Source organism: Ranitomeya variabilis, chromosome 3, assembly GCF_051348905.1.
Source record: "Ranitomeya variabilis isolate aRanVar5 chromosome 3, aRanVar5.hap1, whole genome shotgun sequence".
NCBI lineage: Eukaryota > Metazoa > Chordata > Amphibia > Anura > Dendrobatidae > Ranitomeya > Ranitomeya variabilis.
The window spans coordinates 375,270,441-375,294,673 of NC_135234.1; the positions used below are offsets into that span (position 1 = coordinate 375,270,441).

Consider the following 24,233-nt stretch of genomic DNA (forward strand, 5'->3'; position numbering starts at 1 on the left):
GACATTTTCCAGAAACTCTGGAAGCTCTGTAGATGACAGTTCTGCGGTGTGCGTGTGTTCAAGCTGTGCACAACGCGTTTTGAATCTGCATAACCACACCCTCCATCCCCATTGTGACAGCACGTGAAGGTTCTGTGCGACAAAGCAAGCTCCATTTCCAGCTCCCTATTCCAAAAATCTATTTAATATATGGTCCCCAAATAGGGGACGTATCAGATAAGAACAGACACTACGCTTGATCTTGAGCCATTTGGCCGAGAAACGATGATCAGAAATGGTTTGCCACTTGGGCCGCACCAAGGCCTACAACCGAAACCCACTGTGGAGACATAGCAAAAGATTGCCGCAGGGAAGACATTTTCCAGAAACTCTGGAAGCTTTGTCGATGACAGTTCTGCGGTGTGCGTGTGTTCAAGCTGTGCACAACGCGTTTTGAATCTGTATAATCACACCCTCCATCCCCATTGTGACAGCACGTGAAGGTTCCGTGTGACAAAGCAAGCTCCATTTCCAGCTCCCTATTCCAAAAATCCATTTAATATATGGTCCCCAAATAGGGGACGTATCAGATAAGAACAGACACTACACTTGATCTTGAGCCATTTGGCCGAGAAGCGATGATCAGAAATGGTGTGCCACTTGGGCCGCACCAAGGCCTACAACCGAAACCCACTGTGGAGACATAGCAAAAGATTGCCGCAGGGAAGACATTTTCCAGAAACTCTGGAAGCACTGTAGATGACAGTTCTGCGGTGTGCGTGTGTTCAAGCTGTGCACAACGCGTTTTGAATCTGCATAACCACACCCTCCATCCCCATTGTGACAGCAAGTGAAGGTTCCGTGCGACAAAGCAAGCTCCATTTCCAGTTCCCTATTCCAAAAATCTATTTAATATATGGTCCCCAAATAGGGGATGTATCAGATAAGAACAGACACTACGCTTGATCTTGAGCCATTTGGCCGAGAAGCGATGATCAGAAATGGTTTGCCACTTGGGCCGCACCAAGGCCTACAACCGAAACCCACTGTGGAGACATAGCAAAAGATTGCCGCAGGGAAGACATTTTCCAGAAACTCTGGAAGCTCTGTAGATGACAGTTCTGCGGTGTGCGTGTGTTCAAGCTGTGCACAACGCGTTTTGAATCTGCATAACCACACCCTCCATCCCCATTGTGACAGTACGTGAAGGTTCCATGCGACAAAGCAAGCTCCATTTCCAGCTCCCTATTCTAAAAATCTATTTAATATATGGTCCCCAAATAGGGGATGTATCAGATAAGAACAGACACTACGCTTGATCTTGAGCCATTTGGCCGAGAAGCGATGATCAGAAATGGTTTGCCACTTGGGCCGCACCAAGGCCTACAACCGAAACCCACTGTGGAGACATAGCAAAAGATTGCCGCAGGGAAGACATTTTCCAGAAACTTTGGAAGCTCTGTAGATGACAGTTCTGCGGTGTGCGTGTGTTCAAGCTGTATACAACGCGTTTCGAATCTACATAACCACACCCTCCATCCCCATTGTGACAGCACGTGAAGGTTCCGTGCGACAAAGCAAGCTCCATTTCCAGCTCCCTATTCCAAAAATCCATTTAATATATGGTCCCCAAATAGGGGACGTATCAGATAAGAACAGACTCTACGCTTGATCTTGAGCCATTTGGCCGAGAAGCGATGATCAGAAATGGTTTGCCACTTGGGCCGCACCAAGGCCTACAACCGAAACCCACTGTGGAGACATAGCAAAAGATTGCCGCAGGGAAGACATTTTCCAGAAACTCTGGAAGCTCTGTCGATGACAGTTCTGCGGTGTGCGTGTGTTCAAGCTGTGCACAACGCGTTTTGAATCTGCATAACCACACCCTCCATCCCCATTGTGACAGCATGTGAAGGTTCCGTGCGACAAAGCAAGCTCCATTTCCAGCTCCGTATTCCAAAAATCCATTTAATATATGGTCCCCAAATAGGGGACGTATCAGATAAGAACAGACACTACGCTTGATCTTGAGCCATTTGGCCGAGAAGCGATGATCAGAAATGGTTTGCCACTTAGGCCTCACCAAGGCCTACAACCGTAACCCACTGTGGAGACATAGCAAAAGATTACCGCAGGGAAGACATTTTCCAGAAACTCTGGAAGCTCTGTAGATGACAGTTCTGCGGTGTGCGTGTGTTCAAGCTGTGCACAACGCGTTTTGAATCTGCATAACCACACCCTCCATCCCCATTGTGACAGCACGTGAAGGTTCTGTGTGACAAAGCAAGCTCCATTTCCAGCTCCCTATTCCAAAAATCTATTTAATATATGGTCCCCAAATAGGGGACGTATCAGATAAGAACAGACACTACGCTTGATCTTGAGCCATTTGGCCGAGAAACGATGATCAGAAATGGTTTGCCACTTGGGCCGCACCAAGGCCTACAACCGAAACCCACTGTGGAGACATAGCAAAAGATTGCCGCAGGGAAGACATTTTCCAGAAACTCTGGAAGCTTTGTCGATGACAGTTCTGCGGTGTGCGTGTGTTCAAGCTGTGCACAACGCGTTTTGAATCTGTATAATCACACCCTCCATCCCCATTGTGACAGCACGTGAAGGTTCCGTGTGACAAAGCAAGCTCCATTTCCAGCTCCCTATTCCAAAAATCCATTTAATATATGGTCCCCAAATAGGGGACGTATCAGATAAGAACAGACACTACACTTGATCTTGAGCCATTTGGCCGAGAAGCGATGATCAGAAATGGTGTGCCACTTGGGCCGCACCAAGGCCTACAACCGAAACCCACTGTGGAGACATAGCAAAAGATTGCCGCAGGGAAGACATTTTCCAGAAACTCTGGAAGCTCTGTCGATGACAGTTCTGCGGTGTGCGTGTGTTCAAGCTGTGCACAACGCGTTTTGAATCTGCATAACCACACCCTCCATCCCCATTGTGACAGCATGTGAAGGTTCCGTGCGACAAAGCAAGCTCCATTTCCAGCTCCGTATTCCAAAAATCCATTTAATATATGGTCCCCAAATAGGGGACGTATCAGATAAGAACAGACACTACGCTTGATCTTGAGCCATTTGGCCGAGAAGCGATGATCAGAAATGGTTTGCCACTTAGGCCTCACCAAGGCCTACAACCGTAACCCACTGTGGAGACATAGCAAAAGATTGCCGCAGGGAAGACATTTTCCAGAAACTCTGGAAGCTCTGTAGATGACAGTTCTGCGGTGTGCGTGTGTTCAAGCTGTGCACAACGCGTTTTGAATCTGCATAACCACACCCTCCATCCCCATTGTGACAGCACGTGAAGGTTCTGTGCGACAAAGCAAGCTCCATTTCCAGCTCCCTATTCCAAAAATCTATTTAATATATGGTCCCCAAATAGGGGACGTATCAGATAAGAACAGACACTACGCTTGATCTTGAGCCATTTGGCCGAGAAACGATGATCAGAAATGGTTTGCCACTTGGGCCGCACCAAGGCCTACAACCGAAACCCACTGTGGAGACATAGCAAAAGATTGCCGCAGGGAAGACATTTTCCAGAAACTCTGGAAGCTTTGTCGATGACAGTTCTGCGGTGTGCGTGTGTTCAAGCTGTGCACAACGCGTTTTGAATCTGTATAATCACACCCTCCATCCCCATTGTGACAGCACGTGAAGGTTCCGTGTGACAAAGCAAGCTCCATTTCCAGCTCCCTATTCCAAAAATCCATTTAATATATGGTCCCCAAATAGGGGACGTATCAGATAAGAACAGACACTACACTTGATCTTGAGCCATTTGGCCGAGAAGCGATGATCAGAAATGGTGTGCCACTTGGGCCGCACCAAGGCCTACAACCGAAACCCACTGTGGAGACATAGCAAAAGATTGCCGCAGGGAAGACATTTTCCAGAAACTCTGGAAGCACTGTAGATGACAGTTCTGCGGTGTGCGTGTGTTCAAGCTGTGCACAACGCGTTTTGAATCTGCATAACCACACCCTCCATCCCCATTGTGACAGCAAGTGAAGGTTCCGTGCGACAAAGCAAGCTCCATTTCCAGTTCCCTATTCCAAAAATCTATTTAATATATGGTCCCCAAATAGGGGACGTATCAGATAAGAACAGACACTACGCTTGATCTTGAGCCATTTGGCCGAGAAGCGATGATCAGAAATGGTTTGCCACTTGGGCCGCACCAAGGCCTACAACCGAAACCCACTGTGGAGACATAGCAAAAGATTGCCGCAGGGAAGACATTTTCCAGAAACTCTGGAAGCTCTGTAGATGACAGTTCTGCGGTGTGCGTGTGTTCAAGCTGTGCACAACGCGTTTTGAATCTGCATAACCACACCCTCCATCCCCATTGTGACAGTACGTGAAGGTTCCATGCGACAAAGCAAGCTCCATTTCCAGCTCCCTATTCCAAAAATCTATTTAATATATGGTCCCCAAATAGGGGACGTATCAGATAAGAACAGACACTACGCTTGATCTTGAGCCATTTGACCAAGAAGCGATGATCAGAAATGGTTTGCCACTTGGGCCGCACCAAGGCCTACAACCGAAACCCACTGTGGAGACATAGCAAAAGATTGCCGCAGGGAAGACATTTTCCAGAAACTCTGGAAGCTCTGTCGATGACAGTTCTGCGGTGTGCGTGTGTTCAAGCTGTGCACAACGCGTTTTGAATCTGCATAACCACACCCTCCATCCCCATTGTGACAGCATGTGAAGGTTCCGTGCGACAAAGCAAGCTCCATTTCCAGCTCCGTATTCCAAAAATCCATTTAATATATGGTCCCCAAATAGGGGACGTATCAGATAAGAACAGACACTACGCTTGATCTTGAGCCATTTGGCCGAGAAGCGATGATCAGAAATGGTTTGCCACTTAGGCCTCACCAAGGCCTACAACCGTAACCCACTGTGGAGACATAGCAAAAGATTACCGCAGGGAAGACATTTTCCAGAAACTCTGGAAGCTCTGTAGATGACAGTTCTGCGGTGTGCGTGTGTTCAAGCTGTGCACAACGCGTTTTGAATCTGCATAACCACACCCTCCATCCCCATTGTGACAGCACGTGAAGGTTCTGTGTGACAAAGCAAGCTCCATTTCCAGCTCCCTATTCCAAAAATCTATTTAATATATGGTCCCCAAATAGGGTACGTATCAGATAAAAACAGACACTACGCTTGATCTTGAGCCATTTGGCCGAGAAACGATGATCAGAAATGGTTTGCCACTTGGGCCGCACCAAGGCCTACAACCGAAACCCACTGTGGAGACATAGCAAAAGATTGCCGCAGGGAAGACATTTTCCAGAAACTCTGGAAGCTTTGTCGATGACAGTTCTGCGGTGTGCGTGTGTTCAAGCTGTGCACAACGCGTTTTGAATCTGCATAACCACACCCTCCATCCCCATTGTGACAGCACGTGAAGGTTCTGTGTGACAAAGCAAGCTCCATTTCCAGCTCCCTATTCCAAAAATCTATTTAATATATGGTCCCCAAATAGGGGACGTATCAGATAAGAACAGACACTACGCTTGATCTTGAGCCATTTGGCCGAGAAACGATGATCAGAAATGTTTTGCCACTTGGGCCGCACCAAGGCCTACAACCGAAACCCACTGTGGAGACATAGCAAAAGATTGCCGCAGGGAAGACATTTTCCAGAAACTCTGGAAGCTTTGTCGATGACAGTTCTGCGGTGTGCGTGTGTTCAAGCTGTGCACAACGCGTTTTGAATCTGTATAATCACACCCTCCATCCCCATTGTGACAGCACGTGAAGGTTCCGTGTGACAAAGCAAGCTCCATTTCCAGCTCCCTATTCCAAAAATCCATTTAATATATGGTCCCAAAATAGGGGACGTATCAGATAAGAACAGACACTACGCTTGATCTTGAGCCATTTGGCCGAGAAACGATGATCAGAAATGGTTTGCCACTTGGGCCGCACCAAGGCCTACAACCGAAACCCACTGTGGAGACATAGCAAAAGATTGCCGCAGGGAAGACATTTTCCAGAAACTCTGGAAGCTTTGTCGATGACAGTTCTGCGGTGTGCGTGTGTTCAAGCTGTGCACAACGCGTTTTGAATCTGTATAATCACACCCTCCATCCCCATTGTGACAGCACGTGAAGGTTCCGTGTGACAAAGCAAGCTCCATTTCCAGCTCCCTATTCCAAATATCCATTTAATATATGGTCCCCAAATAGGGGACGTATCAGATAAGAACAGACACTACACTTGATCTTGAGCCATTTGGCCGAGAAGCGATGATCAGAAATGGTGTGCCACTTGGGCCGCACCAAGGCCTACAACCGAAACCCACTGTGGAGACATAGCAAAAGATTGCCGCAGGGAAGACATTTTCCAGAAACTCTGGAAGCTCTGTCGATGACAGTTCTGCGGTGTGCGTGTGTTCAAGCTGTGCACAACGCGTTTTGAATCTGCATAACCACACCCTCCATCCCCATTGTGACAGCATGTGAAGGTTCCGTGCGACAAAGCAAGCTCCATTTCCAGCTCCGTATTCCAAAAATCCATTTAATATATGGTCCCCAAATAGGGGACGTATCAGATAAGAACAGACACTACGCTTGATCTTGAGCCATTTGGCCGAGAAGCGATGATCAGAAATGGTTTGCCACTTAGGCCTCACCAAGGCCTACAACCGTAACCCACTGTGGAGACATAGCAAAAGATTACCGCAGGGAAGACATTTTCCAGAAACTCTGGAAGCTCTGTAGATGACAGTTCTGCGGTGTGCGTGTGTTCAAGCTGTGCACAACGCGTTTTGAATCTGCATAACCACACCCTCCATCCCCATTGTGACAGCACGTGAAGGTTCTGTGTGACAAAGCAAGCTCCATTTCCAGCTCCCTATTCCAAAAATCTATTTAATATATGGTCCCCAAATAGGGGACGTATCAGATAAGAACAGACACTACGCTTGATCTTGAGCCATTTGGCCGAGAATCGATGATCAGAAATGGTTTGCCACTTGGGCCGCACCAAGGCCTACAACCGAAACCCACTGTGGAGACATAGCAAAAGATTGCCGCAGGGAAGACATTTTCCAGAAACTCTGGAAGCTTTGTCGATGACAGTTCTGCGGTGTGCGTGTGTTCAAGCTGTGCACAACGCGTTTTGAATCTGTATAATCACACCCTCCATCCCCATTGTGACAGCACGTGAAGGTTCCGTGTGACAAAGCAAGCTCCATTTCCAGCTCCCTATTCCAAAAATCCATTTAATATATGGTCCCCAAATAGGGGACGTATCAGATAAGAACAGACACTACACTTGATCTTGAGCCATTTGGCCGAGAAGCGATGATCAGAAATGGTGTGCCACTTGGGCCGCACCAAGGCCTACAACCGAAACCCACTGTGGAGACATAGCAAAAGATTGCCGCAGGGAAGACATTTTCCAGAAACTCTGGAAGCTCTGTCGATGACAGTTCTGCGGTGTGCGTGTGTTCAAGCTGTGCACAACGCGTTTTGAATCTGCATAACCACACCCTCCATCCCCATTGTGACAGCATGTGAAGGTTCCGTGCGACAAAGCAAGCTCCATTTCCAGCTCCGTATTCCAAAAATCCATTTAATATATGGTCCCCAAATAGGGGACGTATCAGATAAGAACAGACACTACGCTTGATCTTGAGTAGTGTTGAGCATTCCGATGCTGCAAGTATCGGGTATCGGCCGATACTTGCTGTATCGGAATTCCGATACCGGGATTCCGATACTCTTGTGGTATCGGGTATCGGGTATCGGAACAACATTTTATTTTAATTCTCTCTTTTACACATTTTAACATTGTTAAAATGTGTAAAAGAGAGAATTAAAATAAAAAATATCGCTATACTCACCTGTCCGACGCAGCCGGGACCTCAGCGCAGGAACCGGCAGCGTTGTTTGTTTAAAATTCCCGCTTTTACATGGTTACGCGAACTCCCGGCTTGTGATTGGTCAGGGCGCCCATGTTGCCGGGCCGCGGACCAATCACAGCAAGCCGTGACGAAAATACGTCACGGCTTGCTGTGATTGGTCCGCGTCCCGGCAACATGGCCGCCATTAACCAATCACAAGCCGTGACGTCACGGGAGGCTGGACTTGCGCGCTTTTGAAAAAGCGCGCGTGTCCAGCCTCCAGTGACGTCCCGGCTTATGATTGGTTGCGCCGCGATCAACCAATCACAAGCCGGGAGGCTGGACACGCGCGCAATTTTAAAATGCGCGCTTGTCCTGCCTCCCGTGACGTCACGGCTTGTGATTGGTTAATGGCGGCCATGTTGCCGGGCCGCGGACCAATCACAGCAAGCCGTGACGTATTTTCGTCACGGCTTGCTGTGATTGGTCCGCGTCCCGGCAACATGGCGCCGTGACCAATCATAAGCCGGGACGTCACTGGAGGCTGGACACGCGCGCTTTTTCAAAAGCGCGCAAGTCCAGCCTCCCGTGACGTCACGGCTTGTGATTGGTTAATGGTGGCCATGTTGCCGGGACGCGGACCAATCACAGCAAGCCGTGACGTATTTTCGTCACGGCTTGCTGTGATTGGTCCGCGGCCCGGCAACATGGGCGCCCTGACCAATCACAAGCCGGGAGTTCGCGTAACCATGTAAAAGCGGGAATTTTAAACAAACAACGCTGCCGGTTCCTGCGCTGAGGTCCCGGCTGCGTCGGAGAGGTAAAGTATAGCGATATTTTTTATTTTAATTCTTTCTTTTACACATTTATATGGTTCCCAGGGCCTGAAGGAGAGTTTCCTCTCCTTCAGACCCTGGGAACCATCAGGAATACCGTCCGATACTTGAGTCCCATTGACTTGTATTGGTATCGGGTATCGGTATCGGATTGGATCCGATACTTTGCCGGTATCGGCCGATACTTTCCGATACCGATACTTTCAAGTATCGGACGGTATCGCTCAACACTAATCTTGAGCCATTTGGCCGAGAAGCGATGATCAGAAATGGTTTGCCACTTAGGCCTCACCAAGGCCTACAACCGTAACCCACTGTGGAGACATAGCAAAAGATTGCCGCAGGGAAGACATTTTCCAGAAACTCTGGAAGCTCTGTAGATGACAGTTCTGCGGTGTGCGTGTGTTCAAGCTGTGCACAACGCGTTTTGAATCTGCATAACCACACCCTCCATCCCCATTGTGACAGCACGTGAAGGTTCTGTGCGACAAAGCAAGCTCCATTTCCAGCTCCCTATTCCAAAAATCTGTTTAATATATGGTCCCCAAATAGGGGACGTATCAGATAAGAACAGACACTACGCTTGATCTTGAGCCATTTGGCCGAGAAACGATGATCAGAAATGGTTTGCCACTTGGGCCGCACCAAGGCCTACAACCGAAACCCACTGTGGAGACATAGCAAAAGATTGCCGCAGGGAAGACATTTTCCAGAAACTCTGGAAGCTTTGTCGATGACAGTTCTGCGGTGTGCGTGTGTTCAAGCTGTGCACAACGCGTTTTGAATCTGCATAACCACACCCTCCATCCCCATTGTGACAGCAAGTGAAGGTTCCGTGCGACAAAGCAAGCTCCATTTCCAGTTCCCTATTCCAAAAATCTATTTAATATATGGTCCCCAAATAGGGGACGTATCAGATAAGAACAGACACTACACTTGATCTTGAGCCATTTGGCCGAGAAGCGATGATCAGAAATGGTTTGCCACTTGGGCCGCACCAAGGCCTACAACCGAAACCCACTGTGGAGACATAGCAAAAGATTGCCGCAGGGAAGACATTTTCCAGAAACTCTGGAAGCTCTGTAGATGACAGTTCTGCGGTGTGCGTGTGTTCAAGCTGTGCACAACGCGTTTTGAATCTGCATAACCACACCCTCCATCCCCATTGTGACAGTACGTGAAGGTTCCATGCGACAAAGCAAGCTCCATTTCCAGCTCCCTATTCTAAAAATCTATTTAATATATGGTCCCCAAATAGGGGATGTATCAGATAAGAACAGACACTACGCTTGATCTTGAGCCATTTGGCCGAGAAGCGATGATCAGAAATGGTTTGCCACTTGGGCCGCACCAAGGCCTACAACCGAAACCCACTGTGGAGACATAGCAAAAGATTGCCGCAGGGAAGACATTTTCCAGAAACTTTGGAAGCTCTGTAGATGACAGTTCTGCGGTGTGCGTGTGTTCAAGCTGTATACAACGCGTTTCGAATCTACATAACCACACCCTCCATCCCCATTGTGACAGCACGTGAAGGTTCCGTGCGACAAAGCAAGCTCCATTTCCAGCTCCCTATTCCAAAAATCCATTTAATATATGGTCCCCAAATAGGGGACGTATCAGATAAGAACAGACTCTACGCTTGATCTTGAGCCATTTGGCCGAGAAGCGATGATCAGAAATGGTTTGCCACTTGGGCCGCACCAAGGCCTACAACCGAAACCCACTGTGGAGACATAGCAAAAGATTGCCGCAGGGAAGACATTTTCCAGAAACTCTGGAAGCTCTGTCGATGACAGTTCTGCGGTGTGCGTGTGTTCAAGCTGTGCACAACGCGTTTTGAATCTGCATAACCACACCCTCCATCCCCATTGTGACAGCATGTGAAGGTTCCGTGCGACAAAGCAAGCTCCATTTCCAGCTCCGTATTCCAAAAATCCATTTAATATATGGTCCCCAAATAGGGGACGTATCAGATAAGAACAGACACTACGCTTGATCTTGAGCCATTTGGCCGAGAAGCGATGATCAGAAATGGTTTGCCACTTAGGCCTCACCAAGGCCTACAACCGTAACCCACTGTGGAGACATAGCAAAAGATTACCGCAGGGAAGACATTTTCCAGAAACTCTGGAAGCTCTGTAGATGACAGTTCTGCGGTGTGCGTGTGTTCAAGCTGTGCACAACGCGTTTTGAATCTGCATAACCACACCCTCCATCCCCATTGTGACAGCACGTGAAGGTTCTGTGTGACAAAGCAAGCTCCATTTCCAGCTCCCTATTCCAAAAATCTATTTAATATATGGTCCCCAAATAGGGGACGTATCAGATAAGAACAGACACTACGCTTGATCTTGAGCCATTTGGCCGAGAAACGATGATCAGAAATGGTTTGCCACTTGGGCCGCACCAAGGCCTACAACCGAAACCCACTGTGGAGACATAGCAAAAGATTGCCGCAGGGAAGACATTTTCCAGAAACTCTGGAAGCTTTGTCGATGACAGTTCTGCGGTGTGCGTGTGTTCAAGCTGTGCACAACGCGTTTTGAATCTGTATAATCACACCCTCCATCCCCATTGTGACAGCACGTGAAGGTTCCGTGTGACAAAGCAAGCTCCATTTCCAGCTCCCTATTCCAAAAATCCATTTAATATATGGTCCCCAAATAGGGGACGTATCAGATAAGAACAGACACTACACTTGATCTTGAGCCATTTGGCCGAGAAGCGATGATCAGAAATGGTGTGCCACTTGGGCCGCACCAAGGCCTACAACCGAAACCCACTGTGGAGACATAGCAAAAGATTGCCGCAGGGAAGACATTTTCCAGAAACTCTGGAAGCTCTGTCGATGACAGTTCTGCGGTGTGCGTGTGTTCAAGCTGTGCACAACGCGTTTTGAATCTGCATAACCACACCCTCCATCCCCATTGTGACAGCATGTGAAGGTTCCGTGCGACAAAGCAAGCTCCATTTCCAGCTCCGTATTCCAAAAATCCATTTAATATATGGTCCCCAAATAGGGGACGTATCAGATAAGAACAGACACTACGCTTGATCTTGAGCCATTTGGCCGAGAAGCGATGATCAGAAATGGTTTGCCACTTAGGCCTCACCAAGGCCTACAACCGTAACCCACTGTGGAGACATAGCAAAAGATTGCCGCAGGGAAGACATTTTCCAGAAACTCTGGAAGCTCTGTAGATGACAGTTCTGCGGTGTGCGTGTGTTCAAGCTGTGCACAACGCGTTTTGAATCTGCATAACCACACCCTCCATCCCCATTGTGACAGCACGTGAAGGTTCTGTGCGACAAAGCAAGCTCCATTTCCAGCTCCCTATTCCAAAAATCTATTTAATATATGGTCCCCAAATAGGGGACGTATCAGATAAGAACAGACACTACGCTTGATCTTGAGCCATTTGGCCGAGAAACGATGATCAGAAATGGTTTGCCACTTGGGCCGCACCAAGGCCTACAACCGAAACCCACTGTGGAGACATAGCAAAAGATTGCCGCAGGGAAGACATTTTCCAGAAACTCTGGAAGCTTTGTCGATGACAGTTCTGCGGTGTGCGTGTGTTCAAGCTGTGCACAACGCGTTTTGAATCTGTATAATCACACCCTCCATCCCCATTGTGACAGCACGTGAAGGTTCCGTGTGACAAAGCAAGCTCCATTTCCAGCTCCCTATTCCAAAAATCCATTTAATATATGGTCCCCAAATAGGGGACGTATCAGATAAGAACAGACACTACACTTGATCTTGAGCCATTTGGCCGAGAAGCGATGATCAGAAATGGTGTGCCACTTGGGCCGCACCAAGGCCTACAACCGAAACCCACTGTGGAGACATAGCAAAAGATTGCCGCAGGGAAGACATTTTCCAGAAACTCTGGAAGCACTGTAGATGACAGTTCTGCGGTGTGCGTGTGTTCAAGCTGTGCACAACGCGTTTTGAATCTGCATAACCACACCATCCATCCCCATTGTGACAGCAAGTGAAGGTTCCGTGCGACAAAGCAAGCTCCATTTCCAGTTCCCTATTCCAAAAATCTATTTAATATATGGTCCCCAAATAGGGGACGTATCAGATAAGAACAGACACTACGCTTGATCTTGAGCCATTTGGCCGAGAAGCGATGATCAGAAATGGTTTGCCACTTGGGCCGCACCAAGGCCTACAACCGAAACCCACTGTGGAGACATAGCAAAAGATTGCCGCAGGGAAGACATTTTCCAGAAACTCTGGAAGCTCTGTAGATGACAGTTCTGCGGTGTGCGTGTGTTCAAGCTGTGCACAACGCGTTTTGAATCTGCATAACCACACCCTCCATCCCCATTGTGACAGTACGTGAAGGTTCCATGCGACAAAGCAAGCTCCATTTCCAGCTCCCTATTCCAAAAATCTATTTAATATATGGTCCCCAAATAGGGGACGTATCAGATAAGAACAGACACTACGCTTGATCTTGAGCCATTTGACCAAGAAGCGATGATCAGAAATGGTTTGCCACTTGGGCCGCACCAAGGCCTACAACCGAAACCCACTGTGGAGACATAGCAAAAGATTGCCGCAGGGAAGACATTTTCCAGAAACTCTGGAAGCTCTGTCGATGACAGTTCTGCGGTGTGCGTGTGTTCAAGCTGTGCACAACGCGTTTTGAATCTGCATAACCACACCCTCCATCCCCATTGTGACAGCATGTGAAGGTTCCGTGCGACAAAGCAAGCTCCATTTCCAGCTCCGTATTCCAAAAATCCATTTAATATATGGTCCCCAAATAGGGGACGTATCAGATAAGAACAGACACTACGCTTGATCTTGAGCCATTTGGCCGAGAAGCGATGATCAGAAATGGTTTGCCACTTAGGCCTCACCAAGGCCTACAACCGTAACCCACTGTGGAGACATAGCAAAAGATTACCGCAGGGAAGACATTTTCCAGAAACTCTGGAAGCTCTGTAGATGACAGTTCTGCGGTGTGCGTGTGTTCAAGCTGTGCACAACGCGTTTTGAATCTGCATAACCACACCCTCCATCCCCATTGTGACAGCACGTGAAGGTTCTGTGTGACAAAGCAAGCTCCATTTCTAGCTCCCTATTCCAAAAATCTATTTAATATATGGTCCCCAAATAGGGGACGTATCAGATAAGAACAGACACTACGCTTGATCTTGAGCCATTTGGCCGAGAAACGATGATCAGAAATGGTTTGCCACTTGGGCCGCACCAAGGCCTACAACCGAAACCCACTGTGGAGACATAGCAAAAGATTGCCGCAGGGAAGACATTTTCCAGAAACTCTGGAAGCTTTGTCGATGACAGTTCTGCGGTGTGCGTGTGTTCAAGCTGTGCACAACGCGTTTTGAATCTGCATAACCACACCCTCCATCCCCATTGTGACAGCACGTGAAGGTTCTGTGTGACAAAGCAAGCTCCATTTCCAGCTCCCTATTCCAAAAATCTATTTAATATATGGTCCCCAAATAGGGGACGTATCAGATAAGAACAGACACTACGCTTGATCTTGAGCCATTTGGCCGAGAAACGATGATCAGAAATGGTTTGCCACTTGGGCCGCACCAAGGCCTACAACCGAAACCCACTGTGGAGACATAGCAAAAGATTGCCGCAGGGAAGACATTTTCCAGAAACTCTGGAAGCTTTGTCGATGACAGTTCTGCGGTGTGCGTGTGTTCAAGCTGTGCACAACGCGTTTTGAATCTGTATAATCACACCCTCCATCCCCATTGTGACAGCACGTGAAGGTTCCGTGTGACAAAGCAAGCTCCATTTCCAGCTCCCTATTCCAAAAATCCATTTAATATATGGTCCCAAAATAGGGGACGTATCAGATAAGAACAGACACTACGCTTGATCTTGAGCCATTTGGCCGAGAAACGATGATCAGAAATGGTTTGCCACTTGGGCCGCACCAAGGCCTACAACCGAAACCCACTGTGGAGACATAGCAAAAGATTGCCGCAGGGAAGACATTTTCCAGAAACTCTGGAAGCTTTGTCGATGACAGTTCTGCGGTGTGCGTGTGTTCAAGCTGTGCACAACGCGTTTTGAATCTGTATAATCACACCCTCCATCCCCATTGTGACAGCACGTGAAGGTTCCGTGTGACAAAGCAAGCTCCATTTCCAGCTCCCTATTCCAAATATCCATTTAATATATGGTCCCCAAATAGGGGACGTATCAGATAAGAACAGACACTACACTTGATCTTGAGCCATTTGGCCGAGAAGCGATGATCAGAAATGGTGTGCCACTTGGGCCGCACCAAGGCCTACAACCGAAACCCACTGTGGAGACATAGCAAAAGATTGCCGCAGGGAAGACATTTTCCAGAAACTCTGGAAGCTCTGTCGATGACAGTTCTGCGGTGTGCGTGTGTTCAAGCTGTGCACAACGCGTTTTGAATCTGCATAACCACACCCTCCATCCCCATTGTGACAGCATGTGAAGGTTCCGTGCGACAAAGCAAGCTCCATTTCCAGCTCCGTATTCCAAAAATCCATTTAATATATGGTCCCCAAATAGGGGACGTATCAGATAAGAACAGACACTACGCTTGATCTTGAGCCATTTGGCCGAGAAGCGATGATCAGAAATGGTTTGCCACTTAGGCCTCACCAAGGCCTACAACCGTAACCCACTGTGGAGACATAGCAAAAGATTACCGCAGGGAAGACATTTTCCAGAAACTCTGGAAGCTCTGTAGATGACAGTTCTGCGGTGTGCGTGTGTTCAAGCTGTGCACAACGCGTTTTGAATCTGCATAACCACACCCTCCATCCCCATTGTGACAGCACGTGAAGGTTCTGTGTGACAAAGCAAGCTCCATTTCCAGCTCCCTATTCCAAAAATCTATTTAATATATGGTCCCCAAATAGGGGACGTATCAGATAAGAACAGACACTACGCTTGATCTTGAGCCATTTGGCCGAGAAACGATGATCAGAAATGGTTTGCCACTTGGGCCGCACCAAGGCCTACAACCGAAACCCACTGTGGAGACATAGCAAAAGATTGCCGCAGGGAAGACATTTTCCAGAAACTCTGGAAGCTTTGTCGATGACAGTTCTGCGGTGTGCGTGTGTTCAAGCTGTGCACAACGCGTTTTGAATCTGTATAATCACACCCTCCATCCCCATTGTGACAGCACGTGAAGGTTCCGTGTGACAAAGCAAGCTCCATTTCCAGCTCCCTATTCCAAAAATCCATTTAATATATGGTCCCCAAATAGGGGACGTATCAGATAAGAACAGACACTACACTTGATCTTGAGCCATTTGGCCGAGAAGCGATGATCAGAAATGGTGTGCCACTTGGGCCGCACCAAGGCCTACAACCGAAACCCACTGTGGAGACATAGCAAAAGATTGCCGCAGGGAAGACATTTTCCAGAAACTCTGGAAGCTCTGTCGATGACAGTTCTGCGGTGTGCGTGTGTTCAAGCTGTGCACAACGCGTTTTGAATCTGCATAACCACACCCTCCATCCCCATTGTGACAGCATGTGAAGGTTCCGTGCGACAAAGCAAGCTCCATTTCCAGCTCCGTATTCCAAAAATCCATTTAATATATGGTCCCCAAATAGGGGACGTATCAGATAAGAACAGACACTACGCTTGATCTTGAGCCATTTGGCCGAGAAGCGATGATCAGAAATGGTTTGCCACTTAGGCCTCACCAAGGCCTACAACCGTAACCCACTGTGGAGACATAGCAAAAGATTGCCGCAGGGAAGACATTTTCCAGAAACTCTGGAAGCTCTGTAGATGACAGTTCTGCGGTGTGCGTGTGTTCAAGCTGTGCACAACGCGTTTTGAATCTGCATAACCACACCCTCCATCCCCATTGTGACAGCACGTGAAGGTTCTGTGCGACAAAGCAAGCTCCATTTCCAGCTCCCTATTCCAAAAATCTATTTAATATATGGTCCCCAAATAGGGGACGTATCAGATAAGAACAGACACTACGCTTGATCTTGAGCCATTTGGCCGAGAAACGATGATCAGAAATGGTTTGCCACTTGGGCCGCACCAAGGCCTACAACCGAAACCCACTGTGGAGACATAGCAAAAGATTGCCGCAGGGAAGACATTTTCCAGAAACTCTGGAAGCTTTGTCGATGACAGTTCTGCGGTGTGCGTGTGTTCAAGCTGTGCACAACGCGTTTTGAATCTGTATAATCACACCCTCCATCCCCATTGTGACAGCACGTGAAGGTTCCGTGTGACAAAGCAAGCTCCATTTCCAGCTCCCTATTCCAAAAATCCATTTAATATATGGTCCCCAAATAGGGGACGTATCAGATAAGAACAGACACTACACTTGATCTTGAGCCATTTGGCCGAGAAGCGATGATCAGAAATGGTGTGCCACTTGGGCCGCACCAAGGCCTACAACCGAAACCCACTGTGGAGACATAGCAAAAGATTGCCGCAGGGAAGACATTTTCCAGAAACTCTGGAAGCACTGTAGATGACAGTTCTGCGGTGTGCGTGTGTTCAAGCTGTGCACAACGCGTTTTGAATCTGCATAACCACACCCTCCATCCCCATTGTGACAGCAAGTGAAGGTTCCGTGCGACAAAGCAAGCTCCATTTCCAGTTCCCTATTCCAAAAATCTATTTAATATATGGTCCCCAAATAGGGGACGTATCAGATAAGAACAGACACTACGCTTGATCTTGAGCCATTTGGCCGAGAAGCGATGATCAGAAATGGTTTGCCACTTGGGCCGCACCAAGGCCTACAACCGAAACCCACTGTGGAGACATAGCAAAAGATTGCCGCAGGGAAGACATTTTCCAGAAACTCTGGAAGCTCTGTAGATGACAGTTCTGCGGTGTGCGTGTGTTCAAGCTGTGCACAACGCGTTTTGAATCTGCATAACCACACCCTCCATCCCCATTGTGACAGTACGTGAAGGTTCCATGCGACAAAGCAAGCTCCATTTCCAGCTCCCTATTCTAAAAATCTATTTAATATATGGTCCCCAAATAGGGGATGTATCAGATAAGAACAGACACTACGCTTGATCTTGAGCCATTTGGCCGAGAAGCGATGATCAGAAATGGTTTGCCACTTGGGCCGCACCAAGGCCTACAACCGAAACCCACTGTGGAGACATAGCAAAAGATTGCCGCAGGGAAGACATTTTCCAGAAACTTTGGAAGCTCTGTAGATGACAGTTCTGCGGTGTGCGTGTGTTCAAGCTGTATACAACGCGTTTCGAATCTACATAACCACACCCTCCATCCCCATTGTGACAGCACGTGAAGGTTCCGTGCGACAAAGCAAGCTCCATTTCCAGCTCCCTATTCCAAAAATCCATTTAATATATGGTCCCCAAATAGGGGACGTATCAGATAAGAACAGACTCTACGCTTGATCTTGAGCCATTTGGCCGAGAAGCGATGATCAGAAATGGTTTGCCACTTGGGCCGCACCAAGGCCTACAACCGAAACCCACTGTGGAGACATAGCAAAAGATTGCCGCAGGGAAGACATTTTCCAGAAACTCTGGAAGTTCTGTAGATGACAGTTCTGCGGTGTGCGTGTGTTCAAGCTGTGCACAACGCGTTTTGAATCTGCATAACCACACCCTCCATCCCCATTGTGACAGCACGTGAAGGTTCCGTGCGACAAAGCAAGCTCCATTTCCAGCTCCCTATTCCAAAAATCTATTTAATATATGGTCCCCAAATAGGGGACGTATCAGATAAGAACAGACACTACGCTTGATCTTGAGCCATTTGGCCAAGAAGCGATGATCAGAAATGGTTTGCCACTTGGGCCGCACCAAGGCCTACAACCGAAACCCACTGTGGAGACATAGCAAAAGATTGCCGCAGGGAAGACATTTTCCAGAAACTCTGGAAGCTCTGTCGATGACAGTTCTGCGGTGTGCGTGTGTTCAAGCTGTGCACAACGCGTTTTGAATCTGCATAACCACACCCTCCATCCCCATTGTGACAGCATGTGAAGGTTCCGTGCGACAAAGCAAGCTCCATTTCCAGCTCCGTATTCCAAAAATCCATTTAATATATGGTCCCCAAATAGGGGACGTATCAGATAAGAACAGACACTACGCTTGATCTTGAGCCATTTGGCCGAGAAGCGATGATCAGAAATGGTTTGCCACTTAGGCCTCACCAAGGCCTACAACCGTAACCCACTGTGGAGACATAGCAAAAGATTGCCGCAGGGAAGACATTTTCCAGAAACTCTGGAAGCTCTGTAGATGACAGTTCTGCGGTGTGCGTGTGTTCAAGCTGTGCACAACGCGTTTTGAATCTGCATAACCACACCCTCCATCCCCATTGTGACAGCACGTGAAGGTTCTGTGCGACAAAGCAAGCTCCATTTCCAGCTCCCTATTCCAAAAATCTATTTAATATATGGTCCCCAAATAGGGGACGTATCAGATAAGAACAGACACTACGCTTGATCTTGAGCCATTTGGCCGAGAAACGATGATCAGAAATGGTTTGCCACTTGGGCCGCACCAAGGCCTACAACCGAAACCCACTGTGGAGACATAGCAAAAGATTGCCGCAGGGAAGACATTTTCCAGAAACTCTGGAAGCTTTGTCGATGACAGTTCTGCGGTGTGCGTGTGTTCAAGCTGTTCACAACGCGTTTTGAATCTGTATAATCACACCCTCCATCCCCATTGTGACAGCACGTGAAGGTTCCGTGTGACAAAGCAAGCTCCATTTCCAGCTCCCTATTCCAAAAATCCATTTAATATATGGTCCCCAAATAGGGGACGTATCAGATAAGAACAGACACTACACTTGATCTTGAGCCATTTGGCCGAGAAGCGATGATCAGAAATGGTGTGCCACTTGGGCCGCACCAAGGCCTACAACCGAAACCCACTGTGGAGACATAGCAAAAGATTGCCGCAGGGAAGACATTTTCCAGAAACTCTGGAAGCACTGTAGATGACAGTTCTGCGGTGTGCGTGTGTTCAAGCTGTGCACAACGCGTTTTGAATCTGCATAACCACACCCTCCATCCCCATTGTGACAGCAAGTGAAGGTTCCGTGCGACAAAGCAAGCTCCATTTCCAGTTCCCTATTCCAAAAATCTATTTAATATATGGTCCCCAAATAGGGGACGTATCAGATAAGAACAGACACTACGCTTGATCTTGAGCCATTTGGCCGAGAAGCGATGATCAGAAATGGTTTGCCACTTGGGCCGCACCAAGGCCTACAACCGAAACCCACTGTGGAGACATAGCAAAAGATTGCCGCAGGGAAGACATTTTCCAGAAACTCTGGAAGCTCTGTAGATGACAGTTCTGCGGTGTGCGTGTGTTCAAGCTGTGCACAACGCGTTTTGAATCTGCATAACCACACCCTCCATCCCCATTGTGACAGTACGTGAAGGTTCCGTGCGACAAAGCAAGCTCCATTTCCAGCTCCCTATTCCAAAAATCCATTTAATATATGGTCCCCAAATAGGGGACGTATCAGATAAGAACAGACTCTACGCTTGATCTTGAGCCATTTGGCCGAGAAGCGATGATCAGAAATGGTTTGCCACTTGGGCCGCACCAAGGCCTACAACCGAAACCCACTGTGGAGACATAGCAAAAGATTGCCGCAGGGAAGACATTTTCCAGAAACTCTGGAAGCTTTGTCGATGACAGTTCTGCGGTGTGCGTGTGTTTAAGCTGTGCACAACGCGTTTTGAATCTGTATAATCACACCCTCCATCCCCATTGTGACAGCACGTGAAGGTTCCGTGTGACAAAGCAAGCTCCATTTCCAGCTCCCTATTCCAAAAATCCATTTAATATATGGTCCCCAAATAGGGGACGTATCAGATAAGAACAGACACTACACTTGATCTTGAGCCATTTGGCCGAGAAGCGATGATCAGAAATGGTGTGCCACTTGGGCCGCACCAAGGCCTACAACCGAAACCCACTGTGGAGACATAGCAAAAGATTGCCGCAGGGAAGACATTTTCCAGAAACTCTGGAAGCTCTGTCGATGACAGTTCTGCGGTGTGCGTGTGTTCAAGCTGTGCACAACGCGTTTTGAATCTGCATAACCACACCCTCCATCCCCATTGTGACAGCATGTGAAGGTTCCGTGCGACAAAGCAAGCTCGATTTCCAGCTCCGTATTCCAAAAATCCATTTAATATATGGTCCCCAAATAGGGGACGTATCAGATAAGAACAGACACTACGCTTGATCTTGAGCCATTTGGCCGAGAAGCGATGATCAGAAATGGTTTGCCACTTAGGCCTCACCAAGGCCTACAACCGTAACCCACTGTGGAGACATAGCAAAAGATTGCCGCAGGGAAGACATTTTCCAGAAACTCTGGAAGCTCTGTAGATGACAGTTCTGCGGTGTGCGTGTGTTCAAGCTGTGCACAACGCGTTTTGAATCTGCATAACCACACCCTCCATCCCCATTGTGACAGCACGTGAAGGTTCTGTGCGACAAAGCAAGCTCCATTTCCAGCTCCCTATTCCAAAAATCTATTTAATATATGGTCCCCAAATAGGGGACGTATCAGATAAGAACAGACACTACGCTTGATCTTGAGCCATTTGGCCGAGAAACGATGATCAGAAATGGTTTGCCACTTGGGCCGCACCAAGGCCTACAACCGAAACCCACTGTGGAGACATAGCAAAAGATTGCCGCAGGGAAGACATTTTCCAGAAACTCTGGAAGCTCTGTAGATGACAGTTCTGCGGTGTGCGTGTGTTCAAGCTGTGCACAACGCGTTTTGAATCTGCATAACCACACCCTCCATCCCCATTGTGACAGTACGTGAAGGTTCCATGCGACAAAGCAAGCTCCATTTCCAGCTCCCTATTCTAAAAATCTATTTAATATATGGTCCCCAAATAGGGGATGTATCAGATAAGAACAGACACTACGCTTGATCTTGAGCCATTTGGCCGAGAAGCGATGATCAGAAATGGTTTGCCACTTGGGCCGCACCAAGGCCTACAACCGAAACCCACTGTGGAGACATAGCAAAAGATTGCCGCAGGGAAGACATTTTCCAGAAACTTTGGAAGCTCTGTAGATGACAGTTCTGCGGTGTGCGTGTGTTCAAGCTGTATACAACGCGTTTCGAATCTACATAACCACACCCTCCATCCCCATTGTGACAGCACGTGAAGGTTCCGTGCGACAAAGCAAGCTCCATTTCCAGCTCCCTATTCCAAAAATCCATTTAATATATGGTCCCCAAATAGGGGACGTATCAGATAAGAACAGACTCTACGCTTGATCTTGAGCCATTTGGCCGAGAAGCGATGATCAGAAATGGTTTGCCACTTGGGCCGCACCAAGGCCTACAACCGAAACCCACTGTGGAGACATAGCAAAAGATTGCCGCAGGGAAGACATTTTCCAGAAACTCTGGAAGTTCTGTAGATGACAGTTCTGCGGTGTGCGTGTGTTCAAGCTGTGCACAACGCGTTTTGAATCTGCATAACCACACCCTCCATCCCCATTGTGACAGCACGTGAAGGTTCCGTGCGACAAAGCAAGCTCCATTTCCAGCTCCCTATTCCAAAAATCTATTTAATATATGGTCCCCAAATAGGGGACGTATCAGATAAGAACAGACACTACGCTTGATCTTGAGCCATTTGGCCAAGAAGCGATGATCAGAAATGGTTTGCCACTTGGGCCGCACCAAGGCCTACAACCGAAACCCACTGTGGAGACATAGCAAAAGATTGCCGCAGGGAAGACATTTTCCAGAAACTCTGGAAGCTCTGTCGATGACAGTTCTGCGGTGTGCGTGTGTTCAAGCTGTGCACAACGCGTTTTGAATCTGCATAACCACACCCTCCATCCCCATTGTGACAGCATGTGAAGGTTCCGTGCGACAAAGCAAGCTCCATTTCCAGCTCCGTATTCCAAAAATCCATTTAATATATGGTCCCCAAATAGGGGACGTATCAGATAAGAACAGACACTACGCTTGATCTTGAGCCATTTGGCCGAGAAGCGATGATCAGAAATGGTTTGCCACTTAGGCCTCACCAAGGCCTACAACCGTAACCCACTGTGGAGACATAGCAAAAGATTGCCGCAGGGAAGACATTTTCCAGAAACTCTGGAAGCTCTGTAGATGACAGTTCTGCGGTGTGCGTGTGTTCAAGCTGTGCACAACGCGTTTTGAATCTGCATAACCACACCCTCCATCCCCATTGTGACAGCACGTGAAGGTTCTGTGCGACAAAGCAAGCTCCATTTCCAGCTCCCTATTCCAAAAATCTATTTAATATATGGTCCCCAAATAGGGGACGTATCAGATAAGAACAGACACTACGCTTGATCTTGAGCCATTTGGCCGAGAAACGATGATCAGAAATGGTTTGCCACTTGGGCCGCACCAAGGCCTACAACCGAAACCCACTGTGGAGACATAGCAAAAGATTGCCGCAGGGAAGACATTTTCCAGAAACTCTGGAAGCTTTGTCGATGACAGTTCTGCGGTGTGCGTGTGTTCAAGCTGTTCACAACGCGTTTTGAATCTGTATAATCACACCCTCCATCCCCATTGTGACAGCACGTGAAGGTTCCGTGTGACAAAGCAAGCTCCATTTCCAGCTCCCTATTCCAAAAATCCATTTAATATATGGTCCCCAAATAGGGGACGTATCAGATAAGAACAGACACTACACTTGATCTTGAGCCATTTGGCCGAGAAGCGATGATCAGAAATGGTGTGCCACTTGGGCCGCACCAAGGCCTACAACCGAAACCCACTGTGGAGACATAGCAAAAGATTGCCGCAGGGAAGACATTTTCCAGAAACTCTGGAAGCACTGTAGATGACAGTTCTGCGGTGTGCGTGTGTTCAAGCTGTGCACAACGCGTTTTGAATCTGCATAACCACACCCTCCATCCCCATTGTGACAGCACGTGAAGGTTCTGTGTGACAAAGCAAGCTCCATTTCTAGCTCCCTATTCCAAAAATCTATTTAATATATGGTCCCCAAATAGGGGACGTATCAGATAAGAACAGACACTACGCTTGATCTTGAGCCATTTGGCCGAGAAACGATGATCAGAAATGGTTTGCCACTTGGGCCGCACCAAGGCCTACAACCGAAACCCACTGTGGAGACATAGCAAAAGATTGCCGCAGGGAAGACATTTTCCAGAAACTCTGGAAGCTTTGTCGATGACAGTTCTGCGGTGTGCGTGTGTTCAAGCTGTGCACAACGCGTTTTGAATCTGCATAACCACACCCTCCATCCCCATTGTGACAGCACGTGAAGGTTCTGTGTGACAAAGCAAGCTCCATTTCCAGCTCCCTATTCCAAAAATCTATTTAATATATGGTCCCCAAATAGGGGACGTATCAGATAAGAACAGACACTACGCTTGATCTTGAGCCATTTGGCCGAGAAACGATGATCAGAAATGGTTTGCCACTTGGGCCGCACCAAGGCCTACAACCGAAACCCACTGTGGAGACATAGCAAAAGATTGCCGCAGGGAAGACA

General features: G+C 48.0%; 65 pseudogenes; all 65 read right to left on the reverse strand.

The window, feature by feature from the left end:
- Window positions 1-90: 90 nt before the first annotated feature.
- On the reverse strand, window positions 91-266 carry LOC143760552 (U2 spliceosomal RNA; annotated as a pseudogene).
- A 174-nt stretch (window positions 267-440) lies between these two features.
- On the reverse strand, window positions 441-619 carry LOC143760200 (U2 spliceosomal RNA; annotated as a pseudogene).
- A 176-nt stretch (window positions 620-795) lies between these two features.
- LOC143761361 (U2 spliceosomal RNA) lies at window positions 796-972 on the reverse strand (annotated as a pseudogene).
- Window positions 973-1,149: 177 nt separating this feature from the next.
- Window positions 1,150-1,325, reverse strand: LOC143762529 (U2 spliceosomal RNA; annotated as a pseudogene).
- A 177-nt stretch (window positions 1,326-1,502) lies between these two features.
- On the reverse strand, window positions 1,503-1,678 carry LOC143761612 (U2 spliceosomal RNA; annotated as a pseudogene).
- Window positions 1,679-1,853: 175 nt separating this feature from the next.
- LOC143759287 (U2 spliceosomal RNA) lies at window positions 1,854-2,031 on the reverse strand (annotated as a pseudogene).
- A 177-nt stretch (window positions 2,032-2,208) lies between these two features.
- On the reverse strand, window positions 2,209-2,384 carry LOC143761414 (U2 spliceosomal RNA; annotated as a pseudogene).
- Window positions 2,385-2,558: 174 nt separating this feature from the next.
- On the reverse strand, window positions 2,559-2,737 carry LOC143760211 (U2 spliceosomal RNA; annotated as a pseudogene).
- Window positions 2,738-2,912: 175 nt separating this feature from the next.
- On the reverse strand, window positions 2,913-3,090 carry LOC143759288 (U2 spliceosomal RNA; annotated as a pseudogene).
- A 177-nt stretch (window positions 3,091-3,267) lies between these two features.
- Window positions 3,268-3,443, reverse strand: LOC143760553 (U2 spliceosomal RNA; annotated as a pseudogene).
- Window positions 3,444-3,617: 174 nt separating this feature from the next.
- On the reverse strand, window positions 3,618-3,796 carry LOC143760222 (U2 spliceosomal RNA; annotated as a pseudogene).
- Window positions 3,797-3,972: 176 nt separating this feature from the next.
- On the reverse strand, window positions 3,973-4,149 carry LOC143759235 (U2 spliceosomal RNA; annotated as a pseudogene).
- A 177-nt stretch (window positions 4,150-4,326) lies between these two features.
- LOC143762847 (U2 spliceosomal RNA) lies at window positions 4,327-4,502 on the reverse strand (annotated as a pseudogene).
- Window positions 4,503-4,677: 175 nt separating this feature from the next.
- LOC143759289 (U2 spliceosomal RNA) lies at window positions 4,678-4,855 on the reverse strand (annotated as a pseudogene).
- A 177-nt stretch (window positions 4,856-5,032) lies between these two features.
- Window positions 5,033-5,208, reverse strand: LOC143763047 (U2 spliceosomal RNA; annotated as a pseudogene).
- A 177-nt stretch (window positions 5,209-5,385) lies between these two features.
- LOC143761415 (U2 spliceosomal RNA) lies at window positions 5,386-5,561 on the reverse strand (annotated as a pseudogene).
- Window positions 5,562-5,735: 174 nt separating this feature from the next.
- On the reverse strand, window positions 5,736-5,914 carry LOC143762794 (U2 spliceosomal RNA; annotated as a pseudogene).
- Window positions 5,915-6,088: 174 nt separating this feature from the next.
- LOC143818817 (U2 spliceosomal RNA) lies at window positions 6,089-6,267 on the reverse strand (annotated as a pseudogene).
- Window positions 6,268-6,442: 175 nt separating this feature from the next.
- Window positions 6,443-6,620, reverse strand: LOC143759292 (U2 spliceosomal RNA; annotated as a pseudogene).
- Window positions 6,621-6,797: 177 nt separating this feature from the next.
- On the reverse strand, window positions 6,798-6,973 carry LOC143761709 (U2 spliceosomal RNA; annotated as a pseudogene).
- A 174-nt stretch (window positions 6,974-7,147) lies between these two features.
- Window positions 7,148-7,326, reverse strand: LOC143760234 (U2 spliceosomal RNA; annotated as a pseudogene).
- Window positions 7,327-7,501: 175 nt separating this feature from the next.
- Window positions 7,502-7,666, reverse strand: LOC143763215 (U2 spliceosomal RNA; annotated as a pseudogene).
- A 1,474-nt stretch (window positions 7,667-9,140) lies between these two features.
- Window positions 9,141-9,316, reverse strand: LOC143760643 (U2 spliceosomal RNA; annotated as a pseudogene).
- A 176-nt stretch (window positions 9,317-9,492) lies between these two features.
- LOC143760119 (U2 spliceosomal RNA) lies at window positions 9,493-9,669 on the reverse strand (annotated as a pseudogene).
- Window positions 9,670-9,846: 177 nt separating this feature from the next.
- Window positions 9,847-10,022, reverse strand: LOC143762530 (U2 spliceosomal RNA; annotated as a pseudogene).
- Window positions 10,023-10,199: 177 nt separating this feature from the next.
- LOC143761613 (U2 spliceosomal RNA) lies at window positions 10,200-10,375 on the reverse strand (annotated as a pseudogene).
- Window positions 10,376-10,550: 175 nt separating this feature from the next.
- LOC143759293 (U2 spliceosomal RNA) lies at window positions 10,551-10,728 on the reverse strand (annotated as a pseudogene).
- Window positions 10,729-10,905: 177 nt separating this feature from the next.
- Window positions 10,906-11,081, reverse strand: LOC143761416 (U2 spliceosomal RNA; annotated as a pseudogene).
- Window positions 11,082-11,255: 174 nt separating this feature from the next.
- On the reverse strand, window positions 11,256-11,434 carry LOC143760246 (U2 spliceosomal RNA; annotated as a pseudogene).
- Window positions 11,435-11,609: 175 nt separating this feature from the next.
- On the reverse strand, window positions 11,610-11,787 carry LOC143759294 (U2 spliceosomal RNA; annotated as a pseudogene).
- A 177-nt stretch (window positions 11,788-11,964) lies between these two features.
- On the reverse strand, window positions 11,965-12,140 carry LOC143760554 (U2 spliceosomal RNA; annotated as a pseudogene).
- Window positions 12,141-12,314: 174 nt separating this feature from the next.
- LOC143760257 (U2 spliceosomal RNA) lies at window positions 12,315-12,493 on the reverse strand (annotated as a pseudogene).
- A 176-nt stretch (window positions 12,494-12,669) lies between these two features.
- On the reverse strand, window positions 12,670-12,846 carry LOC143760494 (U2 spliceosomal RNA; annotated as a pseudogene).
- Window positions 12,847-13,023: 177 nt separating this feature from the next.
- On the reverse strand, window positions 13,024-13,199 carry LOC143762848 (U2 spliceosomal RNA; annotated as a pseudogene).
- Window positions 13,200-13,374: 175 nt separating this feature from the next.
- LOC143759295 (U2 spliceosomal RNA) lies at window positions 13,375-13,552 on the reverse strand (annotated as a pseudogene).
- A 177-nt stretch (window positions 13,553-13,729) lies between these two features.
- Window positions 13,730-13,905, reverse strand: LOC143761445 (U2 spliceosomal RNA; annotated as a pseudogene).
- A 177-nt stretch (window positions 13,906-14,082) lies between these two features.
- On the reverse strand, window positions 14,083-14,258 carry LOC143761417 (U2 spliceosomal RNA; annotated as a pseudogene).
- Window positions 14,259-14,432: 174 nt separating this feature from the next.
- LOC143762795 (U2 spliceosomal RNA) lies at window positions 14,433-14,611 on the reverse strand (annotated as a pseudogene).
- A 174-nt stretch (window positions 14,612-14,785) lies between these two features.
- LOC143818818 (U2 spliceosomal RNA) lies at window positions 14,786-14,964 on the reverse strand (annotated as a pseudogene).
- A 175-nt stretch (window positions 14,965-15,139) lies between these two features.
- On the reverse strand, window positions 15,140-15,317 carry LOC143759296 (U2 spliceosomal RNA; annotated as a pseudogene).
- A 177-nt stretch (window positions 15,318-15,494) lies between these two features.
- On the reverse strand, window positions 15,495-15,670 carry LOC143761418 (U2 spliceosomal RNA; annotated as a pseudogene).
- A 174-nt stretch (window positions 15,671-15,844) lies between these two features.
- LOC143760268 (U2 spliceosomal RNA) lies at window positions 15,845-16,023 on the reverse strand (annotated as a pseudogene).
- A 175-nt stretch (window positions 16,024-16,198) lies between these two features.
- Window positions 16,199-16,376, reverse strand: LOC143759297 (U2 spliceosomal RNA; annotated as a pseudogene).
- Window positions 16,377-16,553: 177 nt separating this feature from the next.
- On the reverse strand, window positions 16,554-16,729 carry LOC143760555 (U2 spliceosomal RNA; annotated as a pseudogene).
- Window positions 16,730-16,903: 174 nt separating this feature from the next.
- Window positions 16,904-17,082, reverse strand: LOC143760281 (U2 spliceosomal RNA; annotated as a pseudogene).
- Window positions 17,083-17,258: 176 nt separating this feature from the next.
- LOC143759236 (U2 spliceosomal RNA) lies at window positions 17,259-17,435 on the reverse strand (annotated as a pseudogene).
- A 177-nt stretch (window positions 17,436-17,612) lies between these two features.
- LOC143762531 (U2 spliceosomal RNA) lies at window positions 17,613-17,788 on the reverse strand (annotated as a pseudogene).
- A 177-nt stretch (window positions 17,789-17,965) lies between these two features.
- LOC143761614 (U2 spliceosomal RNA) lies at window positions 17,966-18,141 on the reverse strand (annotated as a pseudogene).
- Window positions 18,142-18,318: 177 nt separating this feature from the next.
- Window positions 18,319-18,494, reverse strand: LOC143760111 (U2 spliceosomal RNA; annotated as a pseudogene).
- Window positions 18,495-18,669: 175 nt separating this feature from the next.
- LOC143759298 (U2 spliceosomal RNA) lies at window positions 18,670-18,847 on the reverse strand (annotated as a pseudogene).
- Window positions 18,848-19,024: 177 nt separating this feature from the next.
- LOC143760556 (U2 spliceosomal RNA) lies at window positions 19,025-19,200 on the reverse strand (annotated as a pseudogene).
- A 174-nt stretch (window positions 19,201-19,374) lies between these two features.
- On the reverse strand, window positions 19,375-19,553 carry LOC143760292 (U2 spliceosomal RNA; annotated as a pseudogene).
- Window positions 19,554-19,729: 176 nt separating this feature from the next.
- LOC143759237 (U2 spliceosomal RNA) lies at window positions 19,730-19,906 on the reverse strand (annotated as a pseudogene).
- Window positions 19,907-20,083: 177 nt separating this feature from the next.
- LOC143761500 (U2 spliceosomal RNA) lies at window positions 20,084-20,259 on the reverse strand (annotated as a pseudogene).
- A 174-nt stretch (window positions 20,260-20,433) lies between these two features.
- LOC143760304 (U2 spliceosomal RNA) lies at window positions 20,434-20,612 on the reverse strand (annotated as a pseudogene).
- Window positions 20,613-20,787: 175 nt separating this feature from the next.
- LOC143760618 (U2 spliceosomal RNA) lies at window positions 20,788-20,965 on the reverse strand (annotated as a pseudogene).
- Window positions 20,966-21,142: 177 nt separating this feature from the next.
- Window positions 21,143-21,318, reverse strand: LOC143760557 (U2 spliceosomal RNA; annotated as a pseudogene).
- A 177-nt stretch (window positions 21,319-21,495) lies between these two features.
- Window positions 21,496-21,671, reverse strand: LOC143762532 (U2 spliceosomal RNA; annotated as a pseudogene).
- Window positions 21,672-21,848: 177 nt separating this feature from the next.
- LOC143761616 (U2 spliceosomal RNA) lies at window positions 21,849-22,024 on the reverse strand (annotated as a pseudogene).
- Window positions 22,025-22,201: 177 nt separating this feature from the next.
- On the reverse strand, window positions 22,202-22,377 carry LOC143760112 (U2 spliceosomal RNA; annotated as a pseudogene).
- Window positions 22,378-22,552: 175 nt separating this feature from the next.
- On the reverse strand, window positions 22,553-22,730 carry LOC143759299 (U2 spliceosomal RNA; annotated as a pseudogene).
- Window positions 22,731-22,907: 177 nt separating this feature from the next.
- Window positions 22,908-23,083, reverse strand: LOC143760558 (U2 spliceosomal RNA; annotated as a pseudogene).
- Window positions 23,084-23,257: 174 nt separating this feature from the next.
- LOC143760316 (U2 spliceosomal RNA) lies at window positions 23,258-23,436 on the reverse strand (annotated as a pseudogene).
- Window positions 23,437-23,613: 177 nt separating this feature from the next.
- On the reverse strand, window positions 23,614-23,789 carry LOC143761446 (U2 spliceosomal RNA; annotated as a pseudogene).
- A 177-nt stretch (window positions 23,790-23,966) lies between these two features.
- LOC143761419 (U2 spliceosomal RNA) lies at window positions 23,967-24,142 on the reverse strand (annotated as a pseudogene).
- Between the last annotated feature and the right edge of the window lie 91 nt (window positions 24,143-24,233).